Source organism: Colletotrichum siamense, assembly GCF_013390195.1.
Source record: "Colletotrichum siamense strain Cg363 chromosome Unknown KSG_Cg363_contig11, whole genome shotgun sequence".
In the NCBI taxonomy this organism is placed as follows: Eukaryota; Fungi; Ascomycota; class Sordariomycetes; order Glomerellales; family Glomerellaceae; genus Colletotrichum; species Colletotrichum siamense.
The window spans coordinates 384,604-397,498 of NW_023501024.1; positions in this window are offsets into that span (position 1 = coordinate 384,604).

The window sequence follows — 12,895 nt, forward strand, 5'->3', positions numbered from 1 at the left end:
GAAGCCCGACCGAGATACTCGTTGGCGATCCAGGATCTCGTGCGTTGGAGGCTTGGTGTAAAGCAGCCACTTCATTAAGTCCTGCTGAAGGAATCGTTGTAGATGGAAATGCTGCTAAGAGAAGTTCTGTGTACAAGGCGACAAACCATGATAACAGAAGCATGGTGTTGTTTTGAAAATTGGCATTGTAGTTGGATATCCGGTACCAATAAGGGGGCCTCTCTCCAGTGCGAATGCTCAAGGGTCTTACAAGGCGGCAACAGGACTCGGAGAGAACTGTAGTCAGGTGTCTTAATCTTCTCAGGCGTTTTCAAACGCGGATTGGGCCTGAATGCTTGATCGGCCTGGAACACCAAAAGACATGGTGTAGAATAGCTCGGCTATGAGTCCTTTCTCGCCATCGCCGTCATCGTCGTTTTTGGAGACCGCGGAGATAAATTTGACACTATGGAAACCGCGGTTCGAAGAAGGGATGGAATTTCAGAGGTGGAAAGCCGTCAAAAGTGCGCGTGTTACCGGCGCTGCGAAGAAGTTGCTTTCCAATCCATCTTCGTGAGCGTGAATTCCGATATTCACAACGTTTCAGGTCAACCTGACTAAGATCACCTGTTCCATAACCGTGTAGTTCAAGATCCCGCCGTGCTTGGCTCAATAGGAACGGTCAATCGTTGCAATATCGGAGAACTTTCTGTTCAACATGAATCATTCGGCGCCAAAGGCCCGAGATCTTGGCCCAACAATTCCATCCGGCAATTGAATGCTTTTGCGCCTCTTCTGCAAGCCCTCACATTTTCAAAAACAAAAGACACCCCAACGACGACGTGGATAAAGAACAGCAGTCATTGCACACGTCTTGGGCATGTCGGACTGGAGACTTTCGCGTACATCCAGCACATACATCAACACGTATGTAGGTGCTTCCTGACTGCGTGTAACATTGCAGCGAGTAAGGGCGGGCTTCCTTTGATAGGTTTATTTTATAAGTGCTGGAACGCGTTTGGATCTACCTACCGGCAAGCTGACGAAAAAATATGGTGACCGTGGTAACCAGTCATCAATTAAAGTGGCCAGATGCGTAGAAACCCAGGTCATGGGCAGTTAACGGGGCTTCTCAATTTGGTTTCTGAGTAGCCCCAGGCGCAAAGCTTCCTTGTCATGCTATAGCCAGCCGGTCTCATGGAATGAGAACGAACAACATCGGAATTGAAATATGGTTTCCTTATTCAACGGCATGATCACCTGTCATTGTCGGGCTTCTAATTGACGACGTCGGCATTTTGAAAGGCGGTATCTCGAACAAGACGCAGGCCAGCAAGAAAGTTGGTTTTACCAGACCGCTTTTTATCGCAATAGGCCGTTCACCTGTTGACACTGGACTTCTTCATATTATTATGAAGCCAGCAACGACGACACACAGGGATTGATTTGATCGCTGAGAATCATTCAACGGCGCAAGGTTTCGCAACAACTGATGGGGAGGGCTTAGACGGGTGAAACCATCTTGAAAAGGTGGTCTGCCAGACGCTTCGTCGAGCGCCATGGTAGAAAGCAGGGCGGGCCTTCAATTCAAACACTGGCCGGAGCTCAAATTTGAGCGTCAAATTCTTCCGCGGACTAATAGCTCCTGATCTTGACACCGATGGAGTGCAAGTTAACCACGAACAGATTCATGGTGACGCCATCGCAGGTCTGATAAAGCAAAAGTCGTTCAAGTTCAAGGTTGGGCTTTGGAACTATCCACTTAAAAAGAACAGTGCCAGCAGCAGTGACAGGCAGGACGATGGAGGAGTTCGGAGCATAAAGGGCCTCCAAGACTGTGGCTGTGAGAACCCACGGAAAAGTAGTTCGTAACCAAACCCAACTCACAACTTCTTCAAACATACAAGACCCAGCCGCCTGAAGTACTGGGTGTCTCACATTGATGGGAGATGGCGGATGGCTGTGCTTCAATTGTACTGCAATTACTGGGTAGCTGCAGTGCGGATGCAATCGCTATGGAAGCCGGAAGACTGTCGTCCTTACCAGGGAGCTAAGGTAGCGAAAGAAAAGCCAGAACGCTCCAGTGACGTAGTGTTCTGGCGGGAAAAAAGCCAGAACGCCCTACCATTAGATAATCATCAAGTACTGGTGCTATTCAGCAGGGACCTCTGGACGGAGGGAAGGAGTGTCTCGATGAATCTGAACCAAGTCTCTTTGAACGGCGCCGTGACCGTAAGTTTCAAATCCTGGACAACTTCTGCGAAAGAGAATGTCGCATCGAGACCGCCGGCATGCTTGATGACGTATCTCCCCTATCTCCGTGCCCGCGCCCCTTGATTCGTCAATCGTCAATCGTCGAGCAGTGACGACTTTCGCATCGCTGTGATGGGATCATTCCTTGTTGAATCAGAGTGCAGCAATGTCAAGCATGATTGCGCAATGAAATTCAGCAGATTAGAGGCGTCTCGTGAAATCGATTTCTATATATGAGTGACGGATCATACTCACTGTTGAGGTCTCTTGTGACATCAAACTTCGTGCAAAAGTCATCCTGTGCAAAAGTCACCATGTGCAAAAGTCATGCCTGCGAGAGCATCCAGATGGGTATCTTTTCCGAGGCACTCCCCTAATACCTTTGTGAAATAAATGCGCTTCGGAACCGTTCAAAGGCATCCATCTCATTTGGCGGCCACATCAGAAGGCTTGGTTTGATCGATTACCTGGCCGATGATCGAACACATGCAGAATGCGAAGGATGCGGTGGCAGCAGCACGGACCAGCCCGAGACAAGGGTGTCTCCACCAGCACTCCCAGAAAGTTGGCAACAAATGTCAAGCGTGATGCCGACGGGAATGACTGCCATCTTCTTTTCGCCTGGCTTCCCAAATTTTTGGGTGGTGCGCAGGTTGATAAGTGCATTCACGCTGCTCGCAGCGCACAGGTTTTGCCGGCGGACCGGTCGGGCTTGTCTCCCAGTGTCTGGCGGAGGCGGAAGTGGAGCACGCCTCGGTGAACATGTCCAGTCAAATCCAGTCGAGAGACTGTCCCAAGGTGCGGTGTATAAGTCACATGAGGTGCATTGATTTCAGATTGAGGAGCAATGTCATATTTTTCGAACAGGAAGTTATTCTTACACGCGGGCACGACGCTGGGCAGGCTGAGTCGTGTCCTCGTTGTTCAACAAGAGCGCCAGTGCGCACCCCTCAGCTGCTGGCAGGTGTTGGATGTCAGAAGCGCCACGCGTGGGCGCACGGGCCACAGTATTTCCAGGTCGAAATATGCTTAGTCATGGACCTGGCGTCATCAGGCCGGGACAGAAGAAAGGCCAGAGTCGTGCCAGTGATGCTCTTCTGCGACAACTCGAAACACATGGTTTTCGGGGTGAGCGTTGCCGCTACTTCCTACGTGATTGACGCGACGAGCTGGTGAGGAGAGGGGCGGCTGCGGTAGATGGGCTTGGAGGGCTCGTAGAGTGGGAAGCATCAGACTTCATTTCGGGCGATGATTTTCGAGCGTCATTATTCTCTCGAGATTTGGTTCATTTGGGGGGTTTGCCCTGGCAGAAATCGAAGCTTTGAAGCTGGTGATTTCGTTGGGCTCGGTAGCCTTTGGAGCAAGCGGCTGTCGCGCTGGCGGTGGGGATAGAATCGGGTTCGGATCGAGTTCAAAGGCGGCCTTCCGAATGGCCGATAGCGAGAGGCAAGTCCTGTACAGCAACAAAGACGGCTGGAAGCTTGTCAGGCGACACGGGCCAGCTTGGAGAAGATGCGGCCAAATGGTGGTGTGTGGAGAGGACAGGAGAGGCTTCGGTGGACGCGACTGGACGCGCCACGACCGGGACGCCAGGGCTTACGTCATGACGGGAATGCGCCTCTCACATCGCGAAGTCACATGCTGTCGCGACCAAACTCCATCAGACATGCTGAGGTGGGTTCAGAGCTGCGACGCGATTAGGTGAGGTGCAGGTGCCACAAGCTGAATTCAGGCCGGAAATCGGTAGGCGGCCCCTGTGCGGCTGCGCCTCAGCTGCCAGGTACCTTACGGTGACCACTCACGGTCGCTGTCGGGTCTGCCCTGATTGATGGTGCAATGGATTTACGGCCTCGCCGACCGGCGCCTTCGGCCGATCCGCTTGGTGCAATATGCTGGCAAGACAGGTAGGTACCTTAGGTAAGGTATGGAGACTGTCCGAGAAAACTGAGGCCCAGGTCAAGTGCTTTGAGGCGCTGTCACAATCAATTTCAATTCATTCTGCCGCTTTTCGCCGCCATGTCCCCAGCCACATCACATTTCCTCAACGCCACGTCTGGAGATACGGACGCGCCACCTTTGCTGCTGTCGCGGAATCCTCAATGCAACCGCGGCATCTTCAACGCAATCATGATGGCGCATCAGCTTTTGCATCGCGTCACCTCGCCACAGCCCATGCGTTGTCGATTCTTCACGGGAAACTCCACCTTCTAACCAACGCGAGCGTCTTTTTCCCCTCCTGGCCACTCAGCAGAACGTCTTTGGCGATTTGCCGTCTTCGCGCCCAATCGACACTTCTTGCCGACGACAATGACGATGCTCGCAACCGCCAGGCCCGAGGCCTTGGCCCGCTAGTCCTCCAGACCAAGAATACAATCCAAGATCTCGAATTTTTACTGGCAGATCGATATACCCCCACGCCGATACCATTGCGAAAAGGACAGGTCGTTTCCAGCTGAAAAACCCCCGGTCGATACGATGGACGGCGAGGTGACTTGAGGACCTCCAATATGGTTGCAGTAACACGAATCGTCAGGGAATCATGCCGTGTGATGCATCGTCTGCGTTACGAGGACGGACGAGACGATAGCTACGCAAGCGCTGCCCTCTCATCGTTGGTGAGCAAGTAAGTTCGATTCCTCCTCGCCGTGTCTGCTGCTCTGTTGCAAACGTAGCAATGCTGACCGAGTTATCATGTGTCTAGAGTTGTTCCTTCAGTCCGTTATTTCGACCATTCCTCCGGGGATTACCTTCCACACCTCGAGCAAGGAATCCAACAAAACTGGCGCTTGTACGTCACATCCATAGCACGCGGATGCAGCTTGGCCGGTCGGTCATCAATATCCAGCAACAAGCCGTCTCCAAGCGCTGAAGGCTGTGAGGCAGCATCGGCAAGCCAGACAGCCGCACGATACCTTTCTGCGACATGCTTTGCCAATCCCTCGATGAGAAATGCCTTCGGCAATCGCCAGACGGAAGATCTCAGCGCTACACAATCATGGGTACGACTTGACGAGGAAGATGGAGCAGGGTCATGACCACCACAAGGGCGCTCGACCTTGATCCGTTCTCCCTGTTGGGCGGACAAGGACCGAGGCAAGTCCGGGCGAAGAGCTGGCCGGAGGTGGACACCCGTCGCATTCACCGAATCAGCTGTCGGCCCAACAGGATCCCATCATTTGGTTATGGTTGCCGACATGGAGGACGAGGATCAGGCGACAACGCTGAAGGTCCTAAAGCCCGTCCCCTATGGAGCACGACGAGTCTTTCAACTTTTTTGTTGTTCGCCATGACGGCAACCACGCTCGAAACCTTTTGCGATACCTTGTTGTCTACCGATAACACCAACACAAGATTACCAGGAGGAAGAGAGCTTTCGACGCCTGGCGCCAGCTGCTTGGTGCCTGCCATCCGCCCACATGGTAGGGATGATGCGAGCTTGATCTTTCGCCAAGTTATTCCACGTCGCTGAAGGTTTGACTCTACCCTTTAGGACATCCATGTCTTGTCGCATCCAGATGTTTCTCCCCGAATAAGCACTGCATATCGCGCCCAAGTTCAGCAATTTCGATGCGACACGAGGACGAGCCAATTCTCCAGGGATCCCAACCCCGCTCGGCTTTGTTGGCCACAAAATCAGCCTCGAAGACGTGCAGTCTGTACACACTAGGTTCAATGGGTCGCTCTGTTTCTTGGCTGGGATTCGATTTCTTGGAGGGTCCACGAAGTTAAGATCGAGTGAAAACTGCGAGCGACGGGGTGAGATCCTCTTGCCCAAGAACCCACCCAACACAAATGCTTCGAAGCCCACCCATCACATTGATCATCCGGAAGGGACCAAGAAGAGTTTCGTGCAGTGCCCAGCAACCTATCATCCCACCCACCAAATCATTGGAACATCGAGACTGGCCGCATCTCTTCTAGTCGAGCTCGCCCCTTCGGGAGCATCGACGTCGGAAAGGACTCTAACCTTGGAGGTCTGCTTGGCTTGTGACCGAGTGACACCGATGAGATACCGGAGGTTAGAGCGGCGGACTATATCTGCATCTGATGGTTTGGCTTGGCTCGTTGTTGATTTGTCACCTGAGCATGGCCTCCCCCTCTCCCACATCCCTTGAGCACCCGCTCAAACAGCTGCTGTCTTTCACTTCTGTCTCCTCTTCGTTTTCGCTGCATGCACTCGCCCATTTATGTTGTGTCGCTGGCTGGGGTCCATCTCTGTCGTCTCATTTGCGGTGGTTGCCGTTTATTTTATCGAGGATGAATTGTTGGTCGAGCTCGAGTCCTCCACATCGCCCACACGGCTTGTTCATTTGCGCTGTGATGCCTTCGTCCCTAAAATCAACGCCCTCAACTCCGCCACCCCATCCCATCGCCACGACGACTCGAGCACGCTGAGCTTCTGCCTCAGCCTTTACGTCGAGTGGCATTTTACGTCGTCACGAACATGGCCATGACCAGTACTGGAGTCCGTCATGCTTGTGGGACATCGCCAATAGATCCTTTCCCACGCGCTCAAGTCCACTTTCAGATGTCTCGCGTCTTCCTCGCGCCTGCTCCTTTCGCCGTGGCATTTCTCATATGCCTCTCACTTTTGGACTTTACAGCGCAGACTGCGTGGAAGGCGACCATGAACTCTGGGTAGATTCTGCAGACGCGGATTTGAGCAAGGTTGCTTGCAACATTATCAAACCAATGGCGATGGTGGTGATGACGAGGAATACGTGTGCTTGCTTCGTCTTGCCCAACAAGATCGCGCCCGTCTCCAACATCAAGGGTAGAGGCATCGGTGGGACAATCAGGAGGGAATGGAGAGTGATGATACCCCTAATTGCGACGTGCATCCCAAATTATCCAGGAGATTCATCGACTATGCCCGTCCGAAACGCAGCTTCAGGTCTTTTCGTGGAGTTCCTGGCGTCCAGGAAATCCATCGCCCTCCTCCCTGTGTGAGATTCAAGACTTGAATTGAAATGCGCCGCCAGAAGATGGGCTCCGTCAAGGCCAAACTGTGGGTCAACGACGAAAGGGCAAAGGACGACATGCATTGAACGGCTTCTCGAGAAGACCAGCAAAGCCAATGCGAACGGAAAAGGCTCCACGGTATACCAAATGTCGAGCTGCCTTCTCCCAGTTTGGTGGTCCGCTTTGCTCTCCTAGGTGGGCAATAAGATAACTTCAGCCCGTCGAAAGTTCGCCTTCCACACCTGATGTTGAGATGATGCGTGGTGGCGGTGCATGGGTAGGTAGTTGTCTGTCCCCCGCTACCTCCACTAAGAGCGCTGCGACCTGCGCTTTCAGCAGGGCGCCCAGTGTACTCCAGACCTACCTCACCTAAGGTACCTTAGGTACCTACCTTACCTGAGGAGAAATCGCAACACTGCCCTCCAGGTCCTCACACTCAACCGACACAGACTACCACGTACCTCACCTGCCGAATCCAGGCCAGCAATCGGCAGGTGGCCCCTACAGCTACCACCGAGGTGACCTGCCGATTTCCAGAGAGCTGTCGCAATGACGTAGCGTTCTGGCTTTTTTTCGCCAGAACGCTACGTCATTGGAACTGCACACATCACTGGACGACCCGACAGCAGCACAACGACATCTCGAGGCAGCACGGCGTCTGTTACAAAGACCGCAGGCGACATTGGTCATTCTCGATATTCAGACATGCCCTCGACGTCCGCTCGTCCATCATATCGTGCTCAATGTGGTTGGTGATATGATGATGCTTTTGCGATGGCCGCGGCATGTGTCCAAGCCGGCCACAAGCACTCACCGCCGCACACAGCCAGCCACAGAAACGCCCAGAGCATGTGCCTCAAGGTACAGCCCGCTTTCTGCATCGTACTCCTATCCAGTGGGGTCCTAGCGCATTCGCTGTCCGCGGCTGCCCCATGGCCAGGCCCTTCGCCCACCCTTGCGAACGTCGCGCACCGAATGCAGAGTCAAACCTCGAATCTGGTACGCCCCCCGAGAGGGATGCTTTGCCTCAGACGCCTCCGACATCTTGCGATCGACACCCGACGCCGGACCGCTACGTGATCAACTTCATCCAGGCTCTCGAAGTTTGTCGAGACCCGCCGGCTTCTCACCCCACTACGGCGCAGGTCGAGCTGCCCCCTTAACACTACGACAAGGCATTACGCAAATTGCAACGTCGGCCATCTTTGTACCAATATGTTCAGGACAAGTGCAGTAGGTTTGATGCTTGACGTAATGCGAAATGCCACAGTCATGGCTGACGACAGTACAGGTTGAACTACGATCCCGCGTCGCGACTTTTCAACATTCGAATGCCTGCTCCGGTCTACGAGGTCATCTATAGCTATCTCTTTGGTGAACCAAATCGACAAGGAGCTCCAGCACATCGCCCGCCAGCCCGACAGAGACGGCGCATTCGCAGCGCAGGCTATCAATGGAGGTTCTTCCCGCATCGTCCTAGACCATGCGGTGGAAGAGTCCGCGGACAGAGAACCAACTAGCCAAGAGTCCGTGCCTTGTACGATGGCACTCCAGCGACATCCAGATGTCGAGTTTCAATACAGGAAGGTCGCATTTCCAGGCGTGGTGGTGGAGGTTTTCTACTCCCAGAACGGGAAAGATCTTGGGAGTTTGGCCTGGGAGTATACACAGCATTCCGACGGAGACATCAAAGCCGTTATCGGTCTTGACATGAACCACGACGTCAAACCATCGACAGTATCATTTCGGCGGCCCAAATACACACATGAAGAGGGAGATGAGTTTGATATGCTTGGCGTTCGCGCCGACATTGCTCATCAAGTGAGCATAACCATCTGATTTCGGAGAGCATGGCTTACACGTACACAGGCATTGCGATTATCAGATATCAAGCCTGTGAATGGGGCATGGGAGCTTCGATTGACATTGGACGACTTCGGTACTAATTCGCTTACCATCGCATCAGACACGCCGCTGCGCATTGGTTCCGATAAGCTTGCGGAACCGCTAGGCGACGCCGAAGACGTACAGCAGGCGAGAGAATGAGAGGCGGGCGGGGGTCAAATTCTAACGGAAACTGAAAAAGCGGCGGCGATCATCCAGCTCAATCCAGCGATTGCTATCCTCCGACGAGAAATCGTATCGGGCTCAAGAGGGCACAGCCATGGCCAAACGCGATGCACAAGATTGTAACTTTCGACCAGCAGTCAGAAGGAGGACTTGAGTCGAGAAACCCCTTGGATCATGGGTTGCCATACGGCCCAGGTCAGCTATGCCGATGCGCGAAAGATACACGTCGGAGTCCGTCTCTAGCAGTCGATCACAAGGGGTGTTTGCTGTACAAGATCTCGGTTGTCCTAGCGATGTGTCTACGCATCACTCCTTGCGCTGCTGGAATGCTGGATTTGGAACACCGTACTCCACCGTCGCATCTGCCCGCACTCTTCGGCGATCCTGGGCCATTGGTCTTAGATCGTCTGTTCAAGACGGCCCGGCCAATGCCGCTCCACATCCGTTCAATTCGCTTCAGACGCTGCATTCGCTGTGCAATGTCTCCGCCGCCCGCAGCGTGATCAATCCACCCACCTCGACGATAACAGTCGCCGTCTGCACTGCCCAAGTCGAGTCATTCCCCATCGCCGGCTCAAGGCTTCGACCCGCCTACATTGTTTGATGGCCGTGACACCGCCGCGGGCGCGGGCCAAGATCTTGGACTCCGATATTCCAGCATCCACTCACAGACACCATTGCAGGGTCTTCAAGATGTTGCCACTGGCGGGTCGACTTTCTCGCCTCTCTACTGAGTGACTTGTGGTTGAGTAACGTGTTGTCGGACATGCAGTTAGCCGGGAAAGCAATTCATGGGATCCAGGACGCCTCCGCATCAAACAAGCTAGACAGCATTGCCCCGATTGCATGTAGTTCCTTGGGAGACCAGCCCAGCAAAAAGGGCAAGGATCGGAGGAACCGGTGCACCAGACCTCAGCCCCACCCATCCACATGGGACGCTCCCTCACAAAATCGTCTGCCTGCCATAGCCATATGCCTGTCTGGTCTGTTCTACCTATCGTGAAGCAAATCCCTTGCTTTCAGGTCTGCAGAATCCCTCCTTCTACGGATGAAAGACGGCCGATCGTTGCGCGTATCCATCATTAAAGCGATCCCGCCTCACTTCACGGTCACCTCGGTGGCTAGCGTATGATGCACCTAAACCCTGAGGCTTCCGCGCTCGCAACCCGTGGCCCAGTGCCCGTGTGGGTAGCTGTGCTGGTCATATTGTGCGGTATCACGCCCGAGCCGACGCCACGAACCATCTCATCTCAGTCTGCATGCGCGTCCCTGCCACGAGTCCACGCCACGAGTCCACGCCACGGGCTGCAAGCACAAGCGTCCACTGAGCTGTCTCCACGCGTCGAAACGCGATATCATAAGACCCTGCACAGGCACGAGCCACATCCCAGCCACACACCAACTTCTAGGTAGGCAACTCATCGCCCAGAGCTGCCCCGCCGGAGGAAGCTCCAATTGTGCAACGAGACATTGGTCCTTTTTCATTTCTTTACCTTGCTGTCCTCGGCTTGGGCCTTTGAGGAATGGTCACCGGTGTTTGTGGTGTGTGCCTACTCTGACTTCGCTGTGAGCTGTTCCGGCCTTGGACCACACACCCCCGCTTCCGACGCGGACCTTGACGTCCGAACCCAAAGAGCATCTCATTCATCCTGCAAACCCAGAAGAATCGGCAAGCAATCAGCATGGATTCATTGCACCAAATCGGCATCTAGCACACAACCACTTTGTGTGAGGCCAGTCGTTGCGCAGCAAGGTCCGGCAGAGCAAGCATATCTATTCATTCAATCCTGCGAGGGACGCCAACGCTAGCGACGCCCCTACGTTCTCCCCGTTCCCAATAGATACGACGATCCGATCCGATCTCTTCGCGCTGCTCCCCGAGAACAAAGACGATTCCAGGTCTTCCTCTCACAACTCTATTGCTCAGAGCCTCCTGTACCACAGCCTTCTCACCGCCAATTCCCCCGCGGCGCAACAGACGCAGTCATCCGTCCCGCCGCAGCTGTGCACGAAGAGCCTCAGTCCCAGCCCGAGCCACACTTCGGAATCCCGCTTCCTACCATCAGCCTGGATGTTAGTGTGGCTCTGCCATCTCTAGGGGTTCTGAAGGCTTTTACGCCCTCTCGACTCCGCTCTGAATATTGACTGCAGCGAGCGAGCGCATTCTCCTTCCGCTCATCGAGGTCTCCCAAAACATCGCCACTTCAGTCACAAGAAGTCATCTTCTTCGATCCGATACCAGCATCCTCAGCATGGCAAAAACACAAAGCGTTGTCTCGGGTCACCGTCGCTACCAGCATCAGCACGCTTGGCAATGGTTCGTACGGGTCTCCCAATTCTTCCCTCGTTCCCCATGCCACGTGCTCGGGGCAATGATCTGGCTGACACCGTCGCAAGACAGGCATCAAAATTCCCATGCTAAGTCTCGAGTCTCAGGAAGGAGGTTTCTGAAGGCCAAAGATACGGTCGACCGCTTTCCGAATCCCTGTTCCTTCTCCAATGTCGCCTCCGATCTCTTCCATGGTTCGCCACATTCCAAAGTTCTACAGCAAATCATCCCGGCTCCGGGCCTGTTCTCGCATGCGGTGGTCGGATTCGGGCTGCGCTGGTACAAATCGTCCAAGGAGCCTTCTTCGGATGAATTCCTTGCCCGCAAGAATGGAGACGACAACGAGCCTTCTTCAAGATCAAGTGCTTCCAGCGTTTTGAGAAGCTTACCGCGCTTTCTGAGAGGCAAGGCAAGGCGTTTTGGTCCCTGGTCCACCCGAACTCAAATCAGCACGCGTGCCTGATGGCGATAGATCATGTCAATACCCAACGCGATACGTTTGATTTCAAGACGCGTTTTTGGTCTAGCTAGACGATGAGTCAAAGACGGCGAAAAGGAACGAATTAATCTGAATGTCGAAGTCACCGACAGAGACACCAACGCCAGCGGCAGCGGCAACGGGCCTTCTTCAAGATCAAGTGTTCCCACCAGCTCGAGAAGTTGGTGGCAGTGGTTACGCTTTGCTATGCGTTTATGTTGTTCTCTTTGTCATGTACTAAAGGTCGGTCAACAAGTCAGCAAGACAAGGCGAGGCTCTCAGGTTTCTTGTCTACTCGGAACCAAATCCATAGGCTCTCTTCAGAGGCGGTTGAGCATCTCAATAGCATACTACCAAAAACAACAATGTCTTTCTGGAGATCAAGCAGCCGTTTGAGCATGGAGTACAAGCTTGTGACGACATTCTCTGCGAGACGCAAGGCAAGGCAAGGCAAGGCAAGGCTGTCAATTTGGGCCGCTTCTTGTTTCTATGCCAGCGCGTGGATTGACCTTCCCGAGGATTGGCTGGGGGGGAGACTAAGTAACGGCACTGACAATGAGAAACATTTGACCTTCTCAAGACGTCTCCTGAGGATGCAGCATTCAGGTCGGGATGCAAGAATACAATGGGACGAGACGACTGTCCTTAGCCGAAGGCCGAGGCCTGCTGAGTAGCAGAGAGCGCAGCTTGGGTACTTGTTGACCTTTGAGGGCTTCGTCCAGCATGGTCGGCAACTTTTGATGGCCACGGCATCAGTGGGGTTTCCGGTCTCGAGATCCACGTTAGGAGGCCATAGACCATGGACCAGGGCGGACTGATTTGAG